Source organism: Ranitomeya imitator, chromosome 4, assembly GCF_032444005.1.
Source record: "Ranitomeya imitator isolate aRanImi1 chromosome 4, aRanImi1.pri, whole genome shotgun sequence".
NCBI classification, from domain to species: domain Eukaryota; kingdom Metazoa; phylum Chordata; class Amphibia; order Anura; family Dendrobatidae; genus Ranitomeya; species Ranitomeya imitator.
The window spans coordinates 708,082,793-708,108,527 of record NC_091285.1 but is presented as its reverse complement, the minus strand read 5'-3'; the positions used below and the strand labels follow the sequence as shown (position 1 = coordinate 708,108,527).

Sequence of the window (25,735 nt, the reverse complement as noted above, 5' to 3'; positions counted from 1 at the left end):
ACAGGCCCACATCCCCTCCCAGCTGCGAACCCTTAGGTGCACATAAATCCAAAGCCATGACCCTGACCAGACATGTCTGACCATCTTTCAAATTACAGATTTCAAATTACTCTGAATTAGACTAGAATTGGACTGGAATTGACTGGAAGGTAAAGGAATAGAAAACTACTATAATGTTTTGGTTTCTTTTAACTCCTTTACCCCCAAGGGTGGTTTGCACGTTAATGACCGGGCCAATTTTTACAATTCTAACCACTGTCCTTTATGAGGTTATAACTCTGGAACGCTTCAACGGATCCCAGTGAATCTGACATTGTTTTCTCGTGACATATTGTACTTCATGACAATGGTAGAAATTCTTTGATAGTACCTGCGTTTATTTGTGAAAAAAACGGAAATTTGGCGAAAATTATGAAAATTTCGCAATTTTCCAACTTTGAATTTTTATGCAATTAAATCACAGAGATACAGTTAGGGCCAGAAATATTTGGACAGTGACACAATTTTCGCGAGTTGGGCTCTGCATGCCACCACATTGGATTTGAAATGAAACCTCTACAACAGAATTCAAGTGCAGATTGTAACGTTTAATTTGAAGGGTTGAACAAAAATATCTGATAGAAAATGTAGGAATTGTACACATTTCTTTACAAACACTCCACATTTTAGGAGGTCAAAAGTAATTGGACAAATAAACATAACCCAAACAAAATATTTTTATTTTCAATATTTTGTTGCAAATCCTTTGGAGGCAATCACTGCCTTAAGTCTGGAACCCATGGACATCACCAAACGCTGGGTTTCCTCCTTCTTAATGCTTTGACAGGCCTTTACAGCCGCAGCCTTCAGGTCTTTGCTTGTTTGTGGGTCTTTCCGTCTTAAGTCTGGATTTGAGCAAGTGAAATGCATGCTCAATTGGGTTTAGATCTGGAGATTGACTTGGCCATTGCAGAATGTTCCACTTTTTGGCACTCATGAACTCCTGGGTAGCTTTGGCTGTATGCTTGGGGTCATTGTCCATCTGTACTATGAAGCGCCGTCCAATCAACTTTGCAGCATTTGGCTGAATCTGGGCTGAAAGTATATCCCGGTACACTTCAGAATTCATCCGGCTACTCTTGTCTGCTCTTATGTCATCAATAAACACAAGTGACCCAGTGCCATTGAAAGCCATGCATGCCCATGCCATCACGTTGCCTCCACCATGTTTTACAGAGGATGTGGTGTGCCTTGGATCATGTGCCGTTCCCTTTCTTCTCCAAACTTTTTTCTTCCCATCATTCTGGTACAGGTTGATCTTTGTCTCATCTGTCCATAGAATACTTTTCCAGAACTGAGCTGGCTTCTTGAGGTGTTTTTCTGTCTATTTTTGGTATTGATGAATGGTTTGCATCTAGATGTGAACCCTTTGTATTTACTGTCATGGAGTCTTCTCTTTACTGTTGACTTAGAGACAGATACACCTACTTCACTGAGAGTGCTCTGGACTTCAGTTGATGTTGTGAACGGGTTCTTCTTCACCAAATTAAGTATGCGGCGATCATCCACCACTGTTGTCATCCGTGGACGCCCAGGCCATTTTGAGTTCCCAAGCTCACCAGTCAATTCCTTTTTTCTCAGAATGTACCCAACTGTTGATTTTGCTACTCCAAGCATGTCTGCTATCTCTCTGATGGATTTTTTCTTTTTTTTCAGCCTCAGGATGTTCTGCTTCACCTCAATTGAGAGTTCCTTTGACCGCATGTTGTCTGCTCACAGCAAAAGCTTCCAAATGCAAAACCACACACCTGGAATCCACCCCTGACCTTTTAACTACTTCATTGATTACAGGTTAACGAGGGAGACGCCTTCAGAGTTAATTGCAGCCCTTAGAGTCCATTGTCCAATTACTTTTGGTCCCTTGAAAAAGAGGACGCTATGCATTACAGAGCAATGATTCCTAAACCCTTTCTCCGATTTGGATGTGGAAACTATCATATTGCAGCTGGGAGTGTGCACTTTCAGCCCATATCTTATATATAATTGCCTAGAATACTACTTCCTGCAATTGTGCCAACTTCCGTGGCTTTGTCCGGAGCTAATGTCCGGAGCTAATGTCCGGAGCTAATGTCCGGAGATAAGTGACGTCAACAGTGTCCAGTGTCTGATTGGTTGCCGCCTGCTGCGAGCAACTAATCAGAAACGTGCCGTACTGTGACACACTCCGCCCGCCATTTTGGTGTGATTTTTGAATTTTTACCTCACAGCAAGTTTCTACTGCGTGGAGGCGGGCCCAGTGACGTTGCTCTTCAAGCTCCTGCCGAATTTCAAGTATATATGGATTCTAGACTCCCGATTCTTTAGAATCGGGCTGCCATCTAGTTATATATATAATTGTATTTCTGAACATGTTTTTGTAAACAGCTAAAATAACAAAACTTGTGTCACTGTCCAAATATTTCTGGCCCTAACTGTATGTCACACAAAATACTTAATAAGTAACATTTCCCACATGTCTACTTTACATCAGCACAATTTTGGAACCAAAATTTTTTTGTGTTAGGGAGTTATAAGGGTGAAAAGTTGACCAGCAATTTCTCATTTCTACAACACCATTTTTTTTTAGGGACCACATCACATTGAAGGCATTTTGAGGGGTCTATATGATGGAAAATACCCAAGTGTGACACCATTCTAAAAACTACACCCCTCAAGGTGCTCAAAACCACATTCAAGAAGTTTATTAACCCTTCTGGTGCTTCACAGGAATTTTTTGAATGTTTAAATAAAAATGAACATTTAACTTTTTTTCACAAAAAATTTAATTAAGCTCCAATTTGTTTTATTTTACCAAGGGTAACAGGAGAAAATGGACCCCAAACATTGTTGTACAATTTGTCCTGAGTACGCCAATACCCCACATGTGGGGGTAAACCACTGTTTGGGCGCATGGCAGAGCTCGGAAGAGAAGGAGCGCCATTTGACTTTTCAATGCAAAATTGACTGGAATTGAGATGGGACGCCATGTTTCGTTTGGAGAGCCCCTGATGTGCCTAAACATTGAAATCCCCCACAAGTGACACCATTTTGGAAAGTAGACCCCCTAAGGAACTTATCTAGAGGTGTGGTGAGCTCTTTGACCCACCAAGTGCTTCACAGAAGTTTATAATGTAGAACCGTAAAAATAAAAAATCATATTTTTTCACAAAAATTATCTTTTCGCCCCCAATATTTTATTTTCATAAGGGTAAGAGAAGAAATTGGACCCCAAAAGTTGTTGTACAATTTGTCCTGAGTACGCTGATACCCCATATGTGGGGGTAAACCACTGTTTTGGCGGATGGGAGAGCTCGGAAAGGAAGGAGCGCCGTTTGACTTTTCAATGCAAAATTGACAGGAATTGAGATGGGACGCCATGTTGCGTTTGCAGAGCCCCTAATGTGCCTAAACATTGAAACCCCCCACAAGTGACACCATTTTGGAAAGTAGACCCCCTAAGGAACTCATCTAGATGTGTGGTGAGCGCTTTGACCCACCAAGGGATTCACAGAAGTTTATAATGGAGAGCCGTAAAAATAAAACAAAATTTTTTTCCCACAAAAATTATTTTTTAGCCCCCAGTTTTGTATTTTCCCGAGGGTAACAGGAGAAATTGGACCCAAAAATTTGTTGTCCAATTTGTCCTGAGTGCGCTGATACCCCATATGTGGGGGGGAACCACTGTTTGGGCGCATGGGAGGGCTCGGAAGGGAAGGAGCTCCATTTGGAATGCAGACTTAGATGGAATGGTCTGCAGGTGTCACATTGCATTTGCAGAGCCCCTAATGTACCTAAACAGTAGAAACCCCCCACAAGTGACACCATTTTGGGAACTAGACCCCCTAAGGAACTCATCTAGATGTGTTGTGAGCGCTTTGACCCACCAAGGGCTTCACAGAAGTTTATAATGGAGAGCCGTAAAAATAAAACAAATTTTTTTTCCCACAAAAATTATTTTTTAGCCCCCAGTTTTGTATTTTCCCAAGGGTAACAGGAGAAATTGGACCCCAACAGTTGTTGTCCTATTTGTCCTGAGTACGCTGATACCCCATATGTTGGGGTAAACCCCTGTTTGGGCACACGGGCGAGCTCGGAAGGGAAGAAGCACTGTTTTACTTTTTCAACGCAGAATTGGCTGGAATTGAGATCGGACTCCATGTCGCTTTTGGAGAGCCCCTGATGTGCCTAAACAGTGGAAACCCTCCAATTATAACTGAAACCCTAATCCAAACACACCCCTAACCCTAATTCCAACGGTAACCCTAACCACACCTCTAACACTGACACACCCCTAACCCTAATCCCAACCCTTTTCCCAACCGTAATTGTAATCTAAACCCTAACTGTAACTTTAGCCCCAACCCAAACTGTAGCCCTAGCCCTAACCCTAGCCCTAGCGCTAACCCTAACCCTAGCCCTAACCCTAACCCTAGCCCTAACCCTAACCCTAATGGGAAAATGGAAATAAATACATTTTTTTAATTTTTCCCTAACTAAGGGGGTGATGAAGGGGGGTTTGATTTACTTTTATAGCGGGTTTTTTGCGGATTTTTATGATTGGCAGCCGTCACACACTGAAAGACGCTTTTTATTGCAAAAAATATTTTTTGCGTTACCACATTTTGAGAGCTATAATTTTTCCATATTTTGGTCCACAGAGTCATGTGAGGTCTTGTTTTTTGCGGGACGAGTTGACGTTTTTATTGGTAACATTTTCGGGCACGTGACATTTTTTGATCGCTTTTTATTCCGATTTTTGTGAGACAGAATGACCAAAAACCAGCTATTCATGAATTTCTTTTGGGGGAGGCGTTTATACCGTTCCGTGTTTGGTAAAATGGATAAAGCAGTTTTATTCTTCGGGTCAGTACGATTACAGCCATACCTCATTTATATCATTTTTTTATGTTTTGGCGCTTTTATACGATAAAAACTATTTTATAGAAAAAATAATTATTTTGGCATCGCTGTATTCTCAGGACTATAACTTTTTTATTTTTTTTCTGATGATGCTGTATGGCGGCTCGTTTTTTGCGGGACAAGATGACGCTTTCAGCGGTGCCATGGTTATTTATATCTGTCCTTTTGATCGCGTGTTAGTCCACTTTTTGTTCGGCAGTATGATAATAAAGCGTCGTTTTTTTGCCTCTTTTTTTTTTTTTTCTTACGGTGTTTACTGAAGGGGTTAACTAGTGGGCCCGTTTTATAGGTTGGGCCGTTACGGACGCGGCAATACTAAATATGTGTACTTTTATTGTTTTTTTTATTTATTTAGATATGTATTTATGGGAATAATATATATTTTTTTTTTTTTTACACATTTGGAAAATTTTTTTTTTACTATTTTACTTTGTCCCAGGGGGGGGACATCACAGATCGATGATCTGACAGTTTGCACAGCACTCTGTCAGATCACCGATCTGATAGCAGTGCAGGCTGCTTCACAGTGCCTGCTCTGAGCAGGCTCTGTGAAGCCACCTCCCTCCCTGCAGGACCCGGATCCGCGGCCATCTTGGATCCGGGCCTGGAGCAGGGAGGGAGGGAGGTAAGACCCTCGCAGCAACGCGATCACATCGCGTTGCTACGGGGGGCTCAGGGAAGCCCGCAGGGAGCCCCCTCCCTGCGCGATGCTTCCCTGCACCGCCGGCACATCGCGATCATCTTTGATCGCGGTGTGCCAGGGGTTAATGTGCCGGGGGCGGTCCGTGACCGTTCCTAGCACATAGTGCCGGATGTCAGCTGCGATAGGCAGCTGACACTCGGCCGCGATAGGCCGCGCTCCCCCCGAGAGCGCCGCCGATCGCGCTAGATGTACTATCCCGTCCGTGGTCATGGGGGCCCACCCCACCTCGACGGGATAGTACGTCTGATGTCAGAAAGGGATTAACATTCACCCCCATACTACTTTATTCCTTTCTATCTCCTGTAATCCCTCCACCCAGTAAGGAGCTAGTCATTTCCCCCTCCATTCTCCCCAGCCACCTCACCTCCTCCACAGAACTGTTCCTCCACATACAATCCTTTTTCTCCAGACACACACGGCCACATCATGAACTATCCAGATCACACCTTCTAACGCTCTGTCTGATACTCCTCACCTCTGGTGAAATATCCCCTAACCCTGGCCCTCCTCAACACATCCCCACACTGATTTCTCCCCCTGCCACAATCCTCTACACGTCATCGCAACAACGATAACCTCATACCCATTCATCCAGCCCCCACTCCCCCTACCTGGAGCACTATGGAACACACGCTCCGTCTGCAACAAACTGTCCTATATCCATGACCTCTTTATCACTAACAATGATCCTCGGCATCACTGAAACCTGGCTCATGCCTTCTGACTCAGCCTCTCCAGCTGCACTTTCTTATGGCGGACTCAATCTCGGTCACACCCCCTCGCCCCAAAAGCAAACGTGGTGGAGGAGTTGGCTTGCTCCTGTCCACCACCTGCTCCTTTACTCCAATCCCACTACCACTCTCCGCTACTCTTCCCTCATTTGAGGTGCACTCTGTCTGCATCTAATCCCCCTCCACCCTCCAGCTAGCTGATATTCCGCTCCCCAGAACTAGCCGTCTCCACCTTTCTTGACCACTTCACCACCTGGCTACTTCATTTCCTCTCAGCCGACACCCCCACTATCATCATGGGTGACTCCAACATCCCCATTGACACTTCCACCCCAGCTGCCTCTAAACTTTTATCGCTCACTGCCTCTTTTGGTCTCACTCAATGGTCCTCCTAAGCTACCCACAAAGATGGTCACACACTGGACCTAATCTTCACCCACCTCTGTTCCCTTACTAATCTCACTAACTCACCCCTCCCCTGTCTGACCACAACCTACTGACATTCTCTTCCCTCTCCTCTCCTACTGTTGAACCCCCACTCCACAAAGTCACTCACCCTCTCAGAAATCTCAAACACCTAAATATACACTCACTCTCTGAGTCCCTTCTCCCTCTTACAGACATAGCTTCCTTCCATGACACAGATGCTGCTGCCACTTTTTATAACACCACAGTAACAGCTATACTTGATTCGGCCACCCCCCTCATGCACAGCAAAACTCATACAATCAACAGACAGCCCTGACTGACCAGCCTGACCAAAGAACTGAGACGGGCTTCCAGGGTCGCTTAACGGTGATGGAAGAGATCCAGTCCTGCTGAGCACTTTATCACATACAAGCAGTCCCTCACCAGCTTCAAGTCCACTCTCACTGCCGCAAAACAAACTTACTTCTCATCTATATATATATATATATATATATATATATATATATATATATATATATATATATATATATATATACAGTGGGGCAAAAAAGTATTTAGTCAGTCAGCAATAGTGCAAGTTCCACCACTTAAAAAGATGAGAGGCGTCTGTAATTTACATCATAGGTAGACCTCAACTATGGGAGACAAACTGAGAAAAAAAAATCCAGAAAATCACATTGTCTGTTTTTTTAACAATTTATTTGCATATTATGGTGGAAAATAAGTATTTGGTCAGAAACAAACAATCAAGATTTCTGGCTCTCACAGACCTGTAACTTCTTCAAGAGTCTCCTCTTTCCTCCACTCATTACCTGTAGTAATGGCACCTGTTTAAACTTGTTATCAGTATAAAAAGACACCTGTGCACACCCTCAAACAGTCTGACTCCAAACTCCACTATGGTGAAGACCAAAGAGCTGTCAAAGGACACCAGAAACAAAATTGTAGCCCTGCACCAGGCTGGGAAGACTGAATCTGCAATAGCCAACCAGCTTGGAGTGAAGAAATCAACAGTGGGAGCAATAATTGGAAAATGGAAGACATACAAGACCACTGATAATCTCCCTCGATCTGGGGCTCCACGCAAAATCCCACCCCGTGGGGTCAGAATGATCACAAGAACGGTGAGCAAAAATCCCAGAACCACGCCGGGGGACCTAGTGAATGAACTGCAGAGAGCTGGGACCAATGTAACAAGGCCTACCATAAGTAACACACTACGCCACCATGGACTCAGATCCTGCAGTGCCAGACGTGTCCCACTGCTTAAGCCAGTACATGTCCGGGCCCGTCTGAAGTTTGCTAGAGAGCATTTGGATGATCCAGAGGAGTTTTGGGAGAATGTCCTATGGTCTTATGAAACCAAACTGGAACTGTTTGGTAGAAACACAACTTGTCGTGTTTGGAGGAAAAAGAATACTGAGTTGCATCCATCAAACACCATACCTACTGTAAAGCATGGTGGTGGAAACATCATGCTTTGGGGCTGTTTCTCTGCAAAGGGGCCAGGACGACTGATTTGGGTACATGAAAGAATGAATGGGGCCATGTATCATGAGATTTTGAGTGCAAACCTCCTTCCATCAGCAAGGGCATTGAAGATGAAACGTGGCTGGGTCTTTCAACATGACAATGATCCAAATCACACTGCCAGGGCAACAAAGGAGTGGCTTCGTAAGAAGCATTTCAAGGTCCTGGAGTGGCCTAGCCAGTCTCCAGATCTCAACCCTATAGAAAACCTTTGGAGGGAGTTGAAAGTCCGTGTTGCCAAGCGAAAAGCCAAAAACATCACTGCTCTAGAGGAGATCTGCATGGAGGAATGGGCCAACATACCAACAACAGTGTGTGGAAACCTTGTGAACACTTACAGAAAATGTTTGACCTCTGTCATTGCCAACAAAGGATATATTACAAAGTATTGAGATGAAATTTTGTTTCTGACCAAATACTTATTTTCCACCATAATATGCAAATAAATTGTTAATAAAACAGACAATGTGATTTTCTGGATTTTTTTTTCTCAGTTTGTCTCCCATAGTTGAGGTCTACCTATGATGTAAATTACAGACGCCTCTCATCTTTTTAAGTGGTGGAACTTGCACTATTGCTGACTGACTAAATACTTTTTTGCCCCACTGTGTATATATATATATATATATATATATATATATATATATATATATATATATATATATATATATATATATATATATATATATATGTTTAAGGGTCACTTCCGTCTGTCTGTCTTTCTGTCACGGATATTCATTGGTCACGGTCTCTGTCTGTCATGGAAATCAAAGTCGCTGATTGGTCGCGGCAAAACAGCCACGACCAATCAGCGATGGGCACAGTCCGGAAGAAAATGGCCGCTCCTTACTCCCCGCAGTCAGTGCTCGGCGCCCGCATACTCCCCTCCACTCACCGCTCACACAGGGTTAATGCCAGCGGTAACGTACTGCGGGTAACGTTTCCGCTGCTATTAACCCTGTGTGTCCCCAACTTTTTTACTATTGATGCTGCCTATGCGGCATCAATAGTAAAAAAATGTAATGTTAAAAATAATAAACAAACAAAAAACCTGCTATACTCACCCTCTGTATTCCGCCGAGCCGCACGTGCCGGCGGCCATCTTCCGTTCCCGGCGATGCATTGCGAAATTACCCAGAAGACTTAGCGGTCTATACTATGTGGGCTGCATTCCGTACCGCGTGGGCTGTGCTGTATATTACGTGGCCACTGTTATATACTGCGTGGGCAGTGTTATATACTATGGGGCTGCTATAAACTGCATGGGCTGTGTTATATACTACATGGCTGCTATATACTGCGTGGGTTGTGCTATATATTACGTGGCCAGTGTTATATACTGCGTGGCCTGTGTTATATACTGTGTGGCTGATATATACTGCATGGGCTGTGTTATATTGTACGTGGCTGTTACATACTGCGTGGCCACTGTTATATATTGCGTGGCCTGTATTAACGCATCGGGTATTCTACAATATGTATGTATATAGCAGCCACATAGTATACAGCACAAGCCACATAGTATTTGCCTGCTATGTACTGCATGCCTCCTATATACTACATGGCCTGTGCTATATACTATGTGGCAGCTATATACATACATAAATACGTATTCTAGAATACCTGATGCGTTAGAATCGGGCCTCCATCTAGTCTCTCATATCCTTCCTGACTCACAACCTTAAACAGCTCTTCAACACTTTCAATTCTCTACTCCGTCCCCTAGCACCTTCAATTGATATCAAAGCTTTGCCCGTAGCCCCCAATGCCCTCCTCTTGACTACTCAGCCCTGTTCTTCCAAAGCAAGCTTCTCCATCATGACAGAAAATCAGCTCTCCACCCTTCTTTCAAGATCACATCTCACCACTTGCACACTTGACCCGCTCCTGTCCCACCTCATCCCTAACCTTGCCAAAGTCTTCATTCCAACCCAAACACAACTCTTCAACCTCTCACTTACGAACTGTGTCTTCCCCTCATCCTTCAAACATGCATCAATCACACCTATGCTCAAAAAACCCTCCCTTGACCCATCCTCTGTGTCCTGCTATCGCCCGATATCCCTTCTCCCTTATGCCTCAAAACTACTGGAACAGCATGTCCATCTTGAACTGTCCTCCCACCTCTCCTCCTGCTCCCTCTTAGACCGGTTACAATCTGGCTTCCGACCACATCACTCAACTGAAACTGCCCTAACTAAAGTGACCAATGACCTACTAACCGCCAAGAGCAAGCAACACTACTCTGTCCTCCTCCTCCTGGATCTGTCTTCTGCCTTCGACACTGTGGACCATTCCCTCCTGTTTCAGATTCTCTCATCTCTTGGCATCACAGGCTTGGCCCTATTCTGGATCTTATCATATCTAACAGATCGCACATTCAGTGTCTCCCTCTCCCACACCACCTCCTCATCTCGCCCCGTCTGTCGGTGTTCCACAAGGCTCAGTTCTAGGACCCCTACTCTTCTCCATCTATACCTTTGGCCTGGGACAGCTCATAGAATCCCATGGTTTACAATATCATCTCTATGCTGATGACACGCAGATCTACCTATCTGGACCTGACCTCACTTCCTTACTGACCAAAATCCCACAATGTTTGCCTGCTATTTCATCTTTCTTTTCTGCTTGCTTTCTAAAACTGAACATGGACAAAACAGAAATTATCATCTTTCCCCCACCTCACTCTACCCCTCCAACAGACCTATCTATAAATGTCAATGGCTGCTCACTTACACCAGTCCCACACGCTGGGTGCCTCGGGGTGATCCTTGACTCTGCCCACTCTTTCAAGCCACATATCCAAGCCCTTGCCTCTTCCTGCCGATTCCAACTTAAAAACATTTCCCGGATCCGTGCATTCCTTGACCATCAAACCACAAAAAACACTAGTGCATGCCCTAATCTCCCACCTCGACTACTGCAACCTCCTACTTTCTGGTCTCCCCTCTAGCATTCTTGCATCACTCCAATCCATTCGAAACTCTGCTGCCCAACTAATCTACCTGTCTCCGCGCTATTCCCCAGCCTCTCCTCTCTGCCAAGCCCTTCATTGGCTTCCTATTGCCCACAGACTACAGTTCAAAACACTAACAATGACAAACAAAGCCATTCACAACCTGTCTCCTCCAGTCATACATCTGTGACATGGTCTCCTAGTACCTACGTACATGCAACCTTCGATCCTCTCATGATCTCCTTCTCTACTCCTCTCTCATCTCTTCCTCCCACAACCGCATACAAGACTTCTCCAGTGCTCCCCATCACATCAGGCTCTCACCTACCACGGAAACCTTCAAAAGGAACCTGAAGACCCACCTCTTCCGACAAGCCTACAACCTGCAGCGATCCTGTCTGCTGAATGGCCACATGACCAACTCTACTGTTATGACCTGGTGGTTAGGAGCACCAGGAATGACCTGATAGTTAAACCTCAAACAGGACAAGCTCTGGGATGTGGGAGCTCTGCTGACCGCAATCCCTAATCCTATCACACACACTAGAAATAGCCGTGGAGCGCTCCTGACGCTCCCTAGGCGCCTCGTCACATCCTAAGAACTAGCTAGCCCTAGAGAAAGAAAGTAAAGCCTACCTTGCCTCAGAGAAATTCCCCAAAGGAAAAGGCAGCCCCCCACATATATTAACTGTGAGTTAAGATGAAAGTCACAAACACAGAAATGAAACAGGTTGTAGCACAGGGAGGCCAGACTAACTAAATAGACAGAGGATAGGAAAGGTATCTTTGTGGTCAGCACAAAAACTACAAAAAGACCACACAGAGTGTGCAAAAAGACCCCCGCACCGACTCACGGTGCGGAGGCGCCACCCTGCATCCCAGAGCTTCCAGCTAGCAAGACAAAATAATGAAAGCAAGCTGGACTAGAAAACCATGAACAGAAAATAACAAACGGGGACTTAGCTTCTTGCAGGAAGAGACAGGTCTCAGAAAGATCCAAGAGCGAACTGAAGCAATGCAGAAATATTGACAGCTGGCATGGAGTAACGATCTAAGTGGAGTTAAATAGAGCAGAAAACCAAAGGATAAACCCCGTCACCTGTGTAAGGAACCTCAGAAGCAGCAGCTCCACTCACAGCCACCAGAGGGAGCCCACGGACAGAACCCACCGAAGTACCATTCACGACCACAGGAGAGAGCCCGACAACAGAATTCACAACAGTACCCCCCCTTGAGGAGGGGTCACCGAACCCTCACCAGAGCCCCCAGGCCGATCAGGATGAGCCAAATGAAAGGCACGAACTAGATCGGCAGCATGAACATCAGAGGCAAAAACCCAGGAATTATCCTCCTGACCATAACCCTTCCACTTGACCAGGTACTGGAGTTTCCGTCTTGAAACACGAGAATCCAAAATCTTCTCCACCACATACTCCAACTCCCCCTCGACCAACACCGGGGCAGGAGGATCAACGGAGGGAACCATAGGCGCCACGTATCTCCGCAACAACGACCTATGGAACACATTATGGATGGCAAAAGAAGCTGGAAGGTCCAAACGAAATGACACAGGATTAAGAGTTTCAGAAATCTTATATGGCCCAATGAAACGAGGCTTAAACTTAGGAGAGGAAACCTTCATAGGAACATGACGAGATGACAACCAAACCAAATCCCCAACCCGAAGTCGGGGACCAACACAGCGCCGGCGGTTAGCGAAACGTTGAGCCTTCTCCTGGGACAATGTCAAATTGTCCACCACATGAGTCCAAATCTGCTGCAACCTGTCCACCACAGTATCCACACCAGGACAGTCCGAAGGCTCAACTTGCCCTGAAGAGAAACGAGGATGGAAACCAGAATTGCAGAAAAAAGGAGAAACCAAAGTAGCCGAGCTGGCCCGATTATTAAGGGCGAACTTAGCCAAAGGCAAGAAGGACACCCAATCATCCTGATCAGCAGAAACAAAGCATCTCAGATATGTTTCCAAAGTCTGATTAGTTCGTTCGGTTTGGCCATTTGTCTGAGGATGGAAGGCCGAGGAAAAAGACAAATCAATGCCCATCCTAGCACAAAAGGACCGCCAAAACCTTGAAACAAACTGGGAACCTCTGTCCGAGACGATGTTCTCCGGAATGCCATGCAAACGAACCACATGCTGGAAAAACAATGGCACCAAATCAGAGGAGGAAGGCAATTTAGACAAGGGTACCAAATGGACCATCTTAGAGAAGCGATCACAAACCACCCAAATGACCGACATCCTTTGAGAAACAGGGAGATCAGAAATAAAATCCATGGAAATAAGCGTCCAGGGCCTCTTCGGGACAGGCAAGGGCAAAAGCAACCCACTGGCACGAGAACAGCAGGGCTTAGCCCGAGCACAAGTCCCACAGGACTGCACAAAAGAACGCACATCCCGTGACAAAGAAGGCCACCAAAAGGATCTAGCCACCAAATCTCTGGTACCAAAGATTCCAGGATGACCAGCCAACACCGAACAATGAACCTCAGAGATAACTCTACTAGTCCATCTATCAGGGACAAACAGTTTCTCCGCAGGACAACGGTCAGGTCTATCAGCCTGGAACTTCTGCAGCACGCGCCACAAATCAGGGGAGATGGCAGACAAAATTACCCCCTCTTTAAGAATACCCGCCGGCTCCGGAACACCTGGAGAGTAAGGCACAAAACTCCTTGACAGGGCATCAGCCTTCACATTCTTAGAGCCCGGAAGGTATGAAACCACAAAATCAAAACGGGAGAAAAAGAGCGACCATGGAGCCTGTCTAGGATTCAACCGTTTGGCAGACTCGAGATAAGTCAAATTCTTGTGATCCGTCAAGACCACCACGCGATGTTTAGCTCTTTCAAGCCAATGTCGCCACTCCTCGAATGCCCACTTCATGGCCAACAACTCTCGATTGCCAACATCATAATTGCGCTCAGCAGGCGAGAATTTTCTAGAAAAGAAGGCACAAGGTTTCATCACCAAGCCATCAGAACTTCTTTGCGACAAAACAGCCCCTGCTCCAATCTCAGAAGCATCAACCTCGACCTGAAACGGGAGCGAAACATCTGGCTGGCACAACACAGGGGCAGAAGAAAAACGACGCTTCAACTCCTGAAAAGCCTCTACAGCCGCAGAGGACCAATTGACCACATCAGCACCTTTCTTGGTCAAATCAGTCAACGGTTTAGCAATACTGGAAAAATTAGCGATGAAGCGACGGTAAAAATTAGCAAAGCCCAGGAACTTCTGTAGGCTCTTCACCGATGTCGGCTGAGTCCAATCATAAATGGCCTGGACCTTACCAGGGTCCATCTCGATAGTAGAAGGGGAAAAAATGAAACCCAAAAACGAAACCTTCTGAACTCCAAAGAGACACTTAGACCCCTTCACAAACAAGGAATTCGCACGAAGGACCTGGAACACCATTCTGACCTGCTTCACATGAGACTCCCAATCATCCAAAAAGACCAAAATGTCATCCAAATATACAATCATGAATCTATCCAGGTACTCTCGAAAGATGTCATGCATAAAGGACTGAAACACAGATGGAGCATTAGAAAGCCCGAATGGCATAACCAGGTACTCAAAATGGCCCTCGGGCGTATTAAATGCTGTTTTCCATTCATCGCCCTGTTTAATTCGCACAAGATTATACGCCCCTCGAAGATCTATCTTGGTGAACCAACTAGCCCCCTTAATCCGAGCAAACAAATCAGACAGCAGCAGCAAAGGATACTGAAATTTGACTGTGATCTTATTAAGAAGGCGGTAATCAATACAAGGTCTAAAAGAGCCATCCTTCTTGGCCACAAAAAAGAACCCTGCTCCCAATGGTGACGACGACGGGCGAATATGACCCTTCTCCAAGGATTCCTTTATATAGCTCCGCATAACAGCGTGCTCTGGCACAGATAAATTAAACAGTCGGCCCTTAGGAAACTTACTACCGGGAATCAAATTAATAGCACAATCGCAATCCCTATGAGGAGGTAGGGCACCGGATTTGGGCTCCTCAAATACATCCCGATAATCTGATAAAAACTCAGGGACTTCAGAAGGGGTGGAAGGCGAAATTGACAACAATGGAACATCACCATGTACCCCCTGACAACCCCAGCCGGACACAGACATAGATTTCCAATCCAATACTGGATTATGGACCTGTAGCCATGGCAACCCCAAAACGACCACATCATGCAGATTATGCAACACCAAAAAGCGAATATCCTCCTGATGTGCAGGAGCCATGCACATGGTCAAATGAGTCCAGTACTGAGGCTTATTCTTGGCCAAAGGTGTAGCATCAATTCCTCTCAATGGAATAGGATACTGCAAGGGCTCCAAGAGAAAACCACAGCGCCTGGCAAACTCCAAGTCCATCAAATTCAGGGCAGCGCCTGAATCCACAAATGCCATAACAGAATAGGACGACAGAGAGCAAATCAGAGTAACGGACAAAAGAAATTTAGACTGTACTGTACCAATGGTGGCAGACCTAGCGAACCGCTTAGTGCGCTTAGGGCAATCGGAGATAGCATGAGTGGATTCACCACAGTAAAAACACAGTCTATTCCGACGTCTGTGTTCTTGCCGTTCAGCTCTGGTCAAAGTCCTATCACACTGCATAGGCTCAGGCCTTTTCTCAGAGAACACCGCCAAATGGTGCACAGCTTTGCGCTCATCAAAGCGCCGATCGATCTGAATGGCCAAGGACATAGACTCATTCAGACCAGCAGGCGTGGGAAATCCCACCATGACATCCTTAAGGGCTTCAGAAAGACCCTTTCTGAAAATTGCCGCCAGGGCACATTCATTCCACTGAGTAAGCACAGACCACTTTCTAAACTTCTGACAGTACACCTCCGCTTCATCCTGACCCTGACACAATGCCAGCAAGATTTTCTCTGCCTGATCCACGGAATTTGGTTCATCATAAAGCAATCCATGCGCCAGAAAAAACGCATCAACATCACTAGTTCCTTAGGCTGTGCCGAGTTGCATAGGGAGCGTTAGGCGCAACCCACGGCTATTTCTAGTGTGTGTGATAGGATTAGGGATTGCGGTCAGCAGAGTTCCCACGTCCCAGAGCTCGTCCTTTATTATCAGTGAAAATCAGGTCATTCTGTGTGCTCTTAACCACCAGGTCCATTATTGTCCTGACCACCAGGTCATAACACCCATGCATACAGGGAGGGGGACATGAGCCACATATACAGGGAGGGGGAGATGAGCCACGAATACAGGGGGGGATAGGAGATGAGCCAGAGCCACCCATGCATACAGGGAGGGGGACATGAGCCACGCGTACAGGGGGGATGGGAGATGAGCCACAGCCACCCATGCATACAGGGAGGAGGAAACTTTATACCTCTTTCCCTTCTTCAAAAGATGGGAGGTATGGTACCGCATTTGCCAGATCACGGCAAGAGTTGCAAATCCCATAGGGAATGAATAAGGCCGAACGCAGTGTTGCCGTAAGTGATCCGTTACGCGGCAGATGCAGAAAAACTGCCGGATCTGCTGCAAAAGGCTACTTTCACATCAGCAATTCTTGCCAAAGTCACTGCTGATAGTGTCATACTCACCAAAGGGGACCAACAAAAGAAAAAAAATGAAGTGCACTTACCCGTGTATGCTGGTCACAATACTTTATTCGGACATGGTACAAAAAGTGCAGGGAGGGATGTGAAAAAAGCGGACAACGATCGTTTCGTGCCTCAGCACTTCAACGGTACCCGTTGAAGTGCTGAGGCACGAAACGATCGTTGTCTGCTTTTTCACATCCCTCCCTGCACTTTTTGTACCATGTCCGAATAAAGTATTGTGACCAGCATATACGGGTAAGTGCACTTCATTTTTTTCTTTTGTTGGACTATTATGCTGCACTTTGGAAGCTGCACCCCGTAAGGTATTTGGCTCTCTGATCAGTTTGGGTTGTTACATTTTTAGAATCTAACTAGATAGCAGCGGTGCGGTGGTTTTTTTTCTTTGTATTGCTCACCAAAGGGGAGGCAGCACTAAAACTGCCTAGGGCAGCAGAAACTCTAAATACAGCCCTGAATATAGTTGTCACGGGGGTACTGGGTAACTACAGCTGATTACCCGGGCCCCTGCGATATCTCTCAGACTAAGGAAAACCCTGTCTGTCCCTCTCCCAGAATTTACATGGATGGTGTGCTTGTCTGGGCCGCCAGGCCTAACCCTGACTCCTGGTTCAGCCCTATGCTGAAACCTCCACCCGCCACCCAGTGATAAGACCACACACCAACCTCCACAGAAAGTACAGACAGGGAAAACCAAAAAACGCACCACGCCGCAGACACACAGGAAAACACTATAATGTGCACAGGGCAAAAATAAACAAAAATATAGGAAGGATAAATATGACAAAGGATAATACACCACCAGATACGATACTTCAACTCCTAGACCACCACTCCAGACCGAGATCACCAGGCACAAGACACAAGCTATAATCGGCGACGCCCAAAGTCCAGAATGACTATTTAAAGGCCACGGGCGTGACCCAGAATCCAACCACATTACCAGCTAGATTAACCCCGAATAACCTGGATAAAATCTAGCCAGCGCCACTGAGCGTATAGTGGACAAATGTAGAATTACCGCTGTCTGTCGGATGCCCCAGTGTGAATAGCGTCCGAGACAATAGTGTGGAGTTGTGTCTATACTATATTGGGTACAGAGGCACATTATTATATAGCGTGGAGCTGTGTATATACTATATTGGGTACAGAGGCACATTATTATATAGTGTGGAGTTGTGTATATACTATATACGGTACAGAGGCACATTATTATATAGTGTGGAGCTGTGTATATACTATATAGGGTACAGAGGCACATTATTATATAGTGTGGAGCTGTGTATATACTATATACGGTACAGAGGCACATTATTATATAGTGTGGAGCTGTGCATATACTATATAGGATACAGAGGCACATTATTATATAGTGTGGAGCATTGTATATACAATATAGGGTACAGAGGCACATTATTATATAGTGTGGTGCTGTGTATATACTATATAGGGTACAGAGGCACATTATTATATAGTGTGGAGCTGTGTATATAGGGTAGAGGCACAATATTATATAGTGTGGAGCTGTGTATATACTATATAGGGTACAGAGGCACATTATTATATAGTGTGGAGTTGTGTATATACTATATTGGGTACAGAGGCACATTATTATATAGTGTGGAGTTGTGTATATACTATATACGGTACAGAGGCACATTATTATATAGTGTGGAGCTGTGTATATACTATATAGGATACAGAGGCACATTATTATATAGTGTGGAGTTGTGTATATACTATATACGGTACAGAGGCACATTATTATATAGTGTGGAGCTGTGCATATACTATATAGGATACAGAGGCACATTATTATATAGTGTGGAGCATTGTATATACAATATAGGGTACAGAGGCACATTATTATATAGTGTGGTGCTGTGTATATACTATATAGGGTACAGAGGCACATTATTATATAGTGTGGAGCTGTGTATATAGGGTAGAGGCACAATATTATATAGTGTGGAGCTGTGTATATACTATATAGGGTACAGAGGCACATTAATATATAGTGTGGAGCTGTGTATATACTATATAGGATACAGAGGCACATTATTATATAGTGTGGAGCTGTGTATATACTATATAGGGTACAGAGGCACATTATTATATAGTGTGGAGCTTTGAATATAGGGTAGAGGCACATTATTATATAGTGTGGAGCTGTGTATATACTATATAGGGTACAGAGGCACATTATTATATAGTGTGGAGCTGTGTATATACTATATACGGTACAGAGGCACATTATTATATAGCGTGGAGCTGTGTATATACTATATTGGGTACAGAGGCACATTATTATATAGTCTGGAGCTGTGTATATACAATAGGGGGTACAGAGGCACATTATTATATAGTGTGGAGCTGTGTATATAGTATGTAGGGTACAGAGGCACATTATTATATAGTGTGGAGCTGTGTATATAGTATGTAGGGTACAGAGGCACATTATTATATAGTGTGGAGCTGTGTATATAGTATGTAGGGTACAGAGGCACATTATTATATAGTGTGGAGCTGTGTATATACTATATAGGATACAGAGGCACATTATTATATAGTGTGGAGTTGTATATATAGTATGTAGGGTACAGAGGCACATTATTATATAGTGTGGAGTTGTATATATAGTATGTAGGGTACAGAGGCACATTATTATATAGTGTGGAGCTGTGTATATACTATATAGGGTACAGAGGCACATTATTATATAGTGTGGAGCTGTGTATATACTATATAGGATACAGAGGCACATTATTATATAGTGTGGAGTTGTATATATACTATATAGGATACAGAGGCACATTATTATATAGTGTGGAGTTGTATATATAGTATGTAGGGTACAGAGGCACATTATTATATAGTGTGGAGTTGTATATATAGTATGTAGGGTACAGAGGCACATTATTATATAGTGTGGAGCTGTGTATATACTATATAGGGTACAGAGGCACATTATTATATAGTGTGGAGCTGTGTATATACTATATAGGATACAGAGGCACATTATTATATAGTGTGGAGCTGTGTATATACTATATAGGGTACAGAGGCACATTATTATATAGTGTGGAGCTGTGTATATACTATATAGGGTACAGAGGAACATTATTATATAGTGTGGAGCTGTGTATATACTATATATGGTACAGAGGAACATTATTATATAGTGTGGAGTTGTGTATATACTATATATGGTAGAGGCACATTATTATATAATGTGGAGCAATGCATATACTATATAGGGTAGAGAGGCACATTATATAGTGTGGAGCGGGTGTATATACTATATAGGGTACAAAGGCACATTATTATATAATGCGGAGCTGTGTATATACTATAAAGGGTACAGAGGCACATTATTATATAGTGGAACTGTGTATATACTATATAGGGTACAGAGGCACTTTATTATACAGTGGAACTGTGTATATACTATATAGGGTATAGAGGTACATTATTATATAGTGTGGAGCTGTGTATATACTATATAGGGTACAGAGGGACATTATTATATAGTGTGGAGCTTTGTATATAGGGTAGAGGCACATTATTATATAGTGTGGAGGTTTGTATATACTATATAGGGTACAGAGGCACATTATTATATAGTGTGGAGCTGTGTATATACTATATAGGGTACAGAGGCACATTATTATATAGTGTGGAGCTGTGTATATAATATATAGGGTACAGAGGCACACATATAGTGTGGAGCAGTGTATATACTATATAGGGTACAGAGGCACATTATTATATAGTGTGGAGCTGTGTATATAATATATAGGGTACAGAGGCACACTATTATATAGTGTGGAGCAGTGTATATACTATATAGGGTACAGAGGCACATTATTATATAGTGTGGAGCTGTGTATATACTATATAGGGTACAGAGGCACATTATTATATAATGCGGAGCAGTGCATATACTTAGGGTAGAGAGGCACATTATTATATAGTGTGGAGTTGTGTATATACTATATACGGTACAGAGGCACATTATTATATAGTGTGGAGTTGTGTATATACTATATACGGTACAGAGGCACATTATTATATAGTGTGGAGCTGTGTATATACTATATAGGGTACAGAGGCACATTATTATATAGTGTGGAGCTGTGTATATAGGATACAGAGGCGCATTATTATATAGTGTGGAGGTTTGTATACACTATATAGGATACAGAGGCACATTATAATATAGTGGAACTGTGTATATAGGGTATAGAGGTACATTATTATATAGTGTGGAGCTGTGTATATACTATATAGGGTACAGAGGCACATTATTATATAGTGTGGAGCTTTGTATATAGGGTAGAGGCACTTTATTATATAGTGTGGAGGTTTGTATATACTATATAGGGTACAGAGGCACATTATTATATAGTGTGGAGCTGTGTATATACTATATAGGGTACAGAGGCACATTATTATATAGTGTGGAGCTGTATATATAATATATAGGGTACAGAGGCACACTATTATATAGTGTGGAGCAGTGTATATACTATATAGGGTAGAGACGGCACATTATTATATAGTGTGGAGTTGTGTATATACTATATACGGTACAGAGGCACATTATTATATAGTGTGGAGCTGTGTATATAATATATAGGGTACAGAGGCACACTTATATAGTGTGGAGCAGTGTATATACTATATAGGGTACAGAGGCACATTATTATATAGTGTGGAGTTGTGTATATACTATATACGGTACAGAGGCACATTATTATATAGTGTGGAGCAGTGTATATACTATATAGGGTACAAAGGCACATTATTATATAATGTGGAGCTGTGTATATACTATAAAGGGTACAGAGGCACATTATTATATAGTGGAACTGTGTATATACTATATAGGGTACAGAGGCGCATTATTATATAGTGTGGAGGTTTGTGTACACTATATAGGATACAGAGGCACATTATTATATAGTGTGGAGCTGTGTATATACTATATAGGGTACAGAGGCACATTATTATATAGTGTGGAGCTGTGTATATACTATATAGGGTACAGAGGCACATTATTATATATAGTGTGGAGCTGTGTATATACTATATAGGGTACAGAGGCACATTATTATATAGTGTGGAGCTTTGTATATACAATATAGGGTACAATGGCACATTATTATAGTGTGTGGAGCTGTGTATATACTATATAGGGTACAGAGGCACATTATTATATAGTGTGGAGCATTGTATATACAATATAGGGTACAGAGGCACATTATTATATAGTGTGGTGCTGTGTATATACTATATAGGGTACAGAGGCACATTATTATATAGTGTGGAGCTGTGTATATAGGGTAGAGGCACAATATTATATAGTGTGGAGCTGTGTATATACTAAATAGGGTACAGTGGCACATTATTATATAGTGTGGAGCTGTGTATATACTTTATAGGGTACAGTGGCACATTATTATATAGTGTGGAGCTGTGTATATACTATATAGGGTAGAGGCACATTATTATATAGTGTGGAGCTGTGTATATACTATATAGGGTACAGAGGCACATTATTATATAGTGAGGAGCTGTGTATATACTATATAGGGTACAGAGGCACATTATTATATAGAGTGGAGCAGTATATATACTATATAAGGTACAGAGGCACATTATTATATAGTGTGGAGCAGTATATATACTATATAAGGTACAGAGGCACATTATTATATAGTGTGGAGCAGTGCATATACTATATAGGGTACACAGGCACATTATTATATTCAAGATTCAAAGAAGCTTTATTGGCAGGACCAAATACACATCAGTTTTGCCAAAGTAAGTGTATAAAGGCAATAGGGATAGGGACTGTGGGGATGTTGGGTAGGAGCTGTAAGGAAGGTGGATGGGGCAGATCCATTGTGGGGGCTATAGTCCATGGCATAGGGGAGGTGGATGGGGGCAGATCCAGGTTGGGGGCTATAGTCCATGGCATAGGGGAGGTGGATGGGGCAGATCCATTGTGGGGGCTATAGTCCATGGCATAGGGAAGGTGGATGGGGGCAGATCCATTGTGGGGGCTATAGTCCATGGCATAGGGGAGGTGGATGGGGGCAGATCCAGGGTGGGGGCTATAGTCCATGGCATAGGGGAGGTGGATGGGGCAGATCCATTGTGGGGGCTATAGTCCATGGCATAGGGGAGGTGGATGGGGGCAGATCCAGGTTGGGGGCTATAGTCCATGGCATAGGGGAGGTGGATGGGGCAGATCCATTGTGGGGGCTATAGTCCATGGCATAGGGGAGGTGGATGGGGGCAGATCCATTGTGGGGGCTATAGACCATGGCATAGGGGAGGTGGATGGGGGCAGATCCAGGGTGGGGGCTATAGTCCATGGCATAGGGGAGGTGGATGGGGCAGGTCCAGGGTGGGGGCTATAGTCCATGGCATCATAGTGCTCTTTTTCGCAGTCTATGACATTCGCTCACATACCGCGCTGCTATCTCCACCGCTCTCTCTTCTTCTCCCAGCAGGATATATGTTTTCTCTTCCTCCTTCATGGTGATGAAGTCTGGGAAGAGATGTGAGAGTCTCCTGAAGGGAGTGTCCCTCACTGCTGATTATTTGGAGCAGTGTAGCAGGAAGTGGGTTTCGTCCTCTATGGCCTCCTGGTCACAGTGTTGGCACAGTCTTTCCTCCCTGGGCTTGTAGCTCTGCCTGTGTCGGCCACATTCGATGGCCAGACTGTGGGCGCTGAGTCTATATCGGCTCAGGATCTGGCGGTCTCTGGGGTCCGGGAGTTTCTCCAGATATGGGGCCAGTCTGTAGTCTCTCTGTAGGCTCCGGTACATGGTCAGTTTCTGTGAGCTGATGATATCATTCTTCCAGTCACTGACATACCTCTCCTGGCCTTCGTCTGCCATCTTCCTGATTCCGGCTTTTGTCAGGTTGTTGTGATTGGTGTTGTGGTCCGGGTGGGTTTGGCTGGGCTGTTCTGAGGGTTCTGGTTTTTCTGTTTCACCTACATGTATCAGGGCTTTATGGTTATGGGAGCTTGGATTGCTCCTATGCAGGTGAGCCCGGAATGACAGCGCCCTCTTTAGAACTGTTAGGTGTAGAGGGAATCTGCCCAGCTCGGCCCGACAAGCACTGTTGGAGGTGCTCCGATGGACCTGGAGAAGGTGCTTGCAGAATTCCAGGTGGAATATTTCTGTTGGACTGGAATCCCACTTTGACCAGTCTGGGTAGGTGTGAGGACCCCAGACTTCACTGCCATACAGGAGGATTGGGGCGATGATGGAGTCGAAGATTTTTAGCCAGACCCTCACTGGTGGCTTCAGATGGTAGAGTGTCCTTCGGATGGCATAGAAGGTTTTGCAGGCCTTGTCTTTCAGGGTCTCTATGGCTTGTTTGAAGCTCCCTGACCGGTGAATCTCTAGGCCCAGGTAGGTATATTTGTCAGTTCCTGTGAGGTCGCAGTTGTTGAGGACGAATGGTGGGTGTTGGTCTGATCTTCTCTTTCTCCTCTGGAACACCATGGTGTTGGTTTTCTTTAGGTTGACCGGTAGAGCCCAGGTGGAGCTGAATTTCTCTAGGATTTTCAGGTTGTCCTGGAGGCCTTTTTTCGGTTGGTGACAGCAGCAGCAGGTCATCTGCATACAGCAGGAATTTCACCTGAGCGTCGTGGAGGGTGAGTCCTGGTGCTGAGGAGGATTCCAGGGCGGTAGCCAGCTCGTTGATGTAGATGTTGAAGAGCGTTGGACTTAGGCTGCAGCCTTGTCTGACTCCGCGGCTCTGCTGGAAATAAGCCGTTCTTTTGCCGTTCACACTCACGCTGCAGCGGTTCTCGGTGTAAAATATATATTTATATATATATATATATATATATATATATATATATTATGTAATGTGGAGCTTTGTATATAGAGTAGAGGCACATTATTATATAGTGCGGAGCTGTGTATATACTATATAGGGTACAGTGGCACATTATTATATAGTGTGGAGCTTTGTATATAGAGTAGACGCACATTATTATATACGGTGGAGCTGTGAATATACTATATAGGGTATAGAGGCACATTATTATATAGTGCGGAGCTGTGTATATACTATATAGGTTACAGAGGCACATTATTATATAGTGCGGAGCTGTGCATATACTATATAGGATACAGAGGCGCATTATTATATAGTGTGGAGCTCTGTATATAGGGTAGAGGCACATTATTATATAGTGTGGAGCTGTGTATATACTATATAGGGTACAGAGGCACATTATTATATAGTGCGGAGCTGTGTATATACTATATAGGATACAGAGGCACATTATTATATAGTGTGGAGCTTTGAATATAGGGTAGAGGCACATTATTATATAGTGCGGAGCTGTGTATATACTATATAGGATACAGAGGCACATTATTATATAGTGTGGAGCTTTGAATATAGGGTAGAGACACATTATTATATAGTGTGGAGCTGTGTATATACTATATAGGGTACAGAAGCACATTATTATATAGTGTGGAGCTGTGTATATACTATATAGGGTAGAGGCACATTATTATATAGTGTGGAGCTGTGTGTATACTATATAGGGTACAGAAGCACATTATTATATAGTGTGGAGCTGTGTATATACTATATAGGGTACAGAGGCACATTATTATATAGTGTGGAGATGTGTATATACTATATAGGTTACAGAGGCACATTATTATATAGTGTGGAGCTGTGTATATACTATATAGGTTACAGAGGCAAATTATTATATAGTGTGGCACTGTGTATATACTATATAGGGTACAGAGGCACATTATTATATAGTGTGGTGCTGTG

The 25,735-nt window shown here is 43.9% G+C and overlaps 1 protein-coding gene across 1 annotated transcript in view; it reads right to left on the bottom strand.

Annotated features, from left to right (window-relative positions):
• Positions 1-25,735, bottom strand: part of LOC138677401 (uncharacterized) — a 174,224-nt gene that overhangs the window by 126,489 nt on the left and 22,000 nt on the right. The gene's annotated exons all lie outside the window — the stretch shown is intronic.